Source organism: Saimiri boliviensis, chromosome Y (genome assembly GCF_048565385.1).
Source record: "Saimiri boliviensis isolate mSaiBol1 chromosome Y, mSaiBol1.pri, whole genome shotgun sequence".
NCBI lineage: Eukaryota > Metazoa > Chordata > Mammalia > Primates > Cebidae > Saimiri > Saimiri boliviensis.
Window position 1 is genome coordinate 10,604,197 of NC_133471.1, and position 1,916 is coordinate 10,606,112.

The 1,916-nt window shown below is 32.5% G+C and overlaps 1 pseudogene; it reads left to right on the forward strand.

The window, feature by feature from the left end:
- The first annotated feature begins 262 nt into the window (after nt 1-262).
- On the forward strand, nt 263-1,653 carry LOC141583021 (heat shock transcription factor, Y-linked-like; annotated as a pseudogene).
- The last annotated feature ends 263 nt before the right edge of the window (nt 1,654-1,916 follow it).

Here is a 1,916-nt window from a genome sequence, read left to right on the forward strand (position 1 = left end):
GATGAGATTTTAGCAGAAAATTATTCTGTGTAAGTAATCAGTCTATATTTTATTTTTACTGGATACATTTATCAGGTTAGGAAGAAAACACCCTTGGCCATATTTTCAGGTTTGTTGCTAGAAGACCAAAGTTCTCTTGCGATGTTGTGGCTACTCAAGAACCATCATGAAGATCTAGATTACTTACCTGGGTAGGCCTACTAAAGCAGTATTTGAAAGTGCAGTGTTGAAAAATATGCAGGCAGGAAAAGTAGGTAAAACAATGTTTATTTGGGATGGCACATGTTTCACTCAAGATGTTTCTCCTAAAGATGAATCAACCGGCTTGGAAGCCTCCACTAGGTCTCAGTAGAATGAATACACATTCCCTGGGAACTCACATTTAAGGTCAATGATTGAAGAAAATGCTCTTCAGGTTTTGTCACAAGAATAATTGATAAAAAGCTCACTTTATACAGTCTGTGTCTCTGAGCCAGATAAGAATAATAATTTTCTTTCTTTAAATTTTCCCAGGAAACTTTGAAAAGTAGTTGAAAGTGACAAGTTCAAGTCTATTTGATGGGATGAGAGTGAAACTTGTGTAGTGATTAATGAAGAACTCTTCAAGAAAGAAATTTTGAAAAAAAATTATTGCAGAATATTTAAAACTCACAGTATAAAAAGCAGAGTTCAACAGCTCAATTTTATGGATTTAGTAAAATTCAACAGAATTTTCAAAGATAAGCTTTCCTAGCTGACTTTCTGGCAGAAGAAAAGGAAGTCTCTTTTATGCAAGGTATTTGAAATACTCCAGTTACAACTTTATCTAGAGTATATATGTAATTTTATTTTGTATATCAGTAAAGAAGTTAAGACTTGCAGTTAAGACCGGATTTTGAAAATTGTATAAAATATTAAGGTAAGAGTTCTTTAATTACTTGAAATTATTAAGGACAACTTAAGCATTAAACTTTCAGGGCTGTAAAAATTTTTCTAACAACTTTTAAACTTACCCATGAACCCCAAATAAAGATAACAAAACCACTAATGAAATGTTACAATGTGTAACATGTTTTTACTTGAAGGTTTAACAACTTTACTCCTTTTTTCCCCCAAAAAAAGCCAATTTTTCAATACAGTAAACAATATCCATGCATTGTTTGATGACATTAACTTTGTGTAATAAAAAGAAATCTGAAATTTTCTGTGTTGCATTTGTTGTTGTCAATTGTCTTGGTTTAAAATGGCACTGAATTGCCTTCTCCTTTGGATTTAGTTAAAGTGCTATTATAACAGAACCTTTAAATGTGGCTATGCACAACTTTTAGAAAGAATAAAAAGAAGAATTGGGATGAAAATGATTCTCTTGTATCTAACTTATTCACTGAAGATTTCAACAAGAAGCACTTTAGAGCAGGAGCTAACATGGATAATCATTATTCTGCCTTAATTGCTGATACTAGTGGAGAAAGTTCATTTTCAACCTATACAAATTTGAATATACCTGTAACAAAAATATTCTTTGTTAACCAGAGAATTGGTAACCTAATTAGAAGTGGGTTTCCTCCTTCTCAGTATTCAACCTCAGTTGTGCCATCACAACAAATTGCAGTAGATCAAAATTCTATTTTAAATGAGGTGGTGAATATTCATATGTCCTCTCAGAGTACCTAATGGCTACATTTTGAATTACATTACAACTGCACATTCTCAATATCACATCATATCTTCCTTACAACACCATTTCTTCCTGCTGACAGTGGAACCATAAACTTTTGTAACCAGATATCTTGAGGTATCAGTTAATGAGTTTTCTTATCTTAACCTGCTCCAAGATTGCTAATACATCAGCTGCTTCTCATTACAAGCCAGCTCTTAAATCATTTTCACCAGGCAAATATCACTCTAATTACAACTGATCTTCCACAAATCAAAAC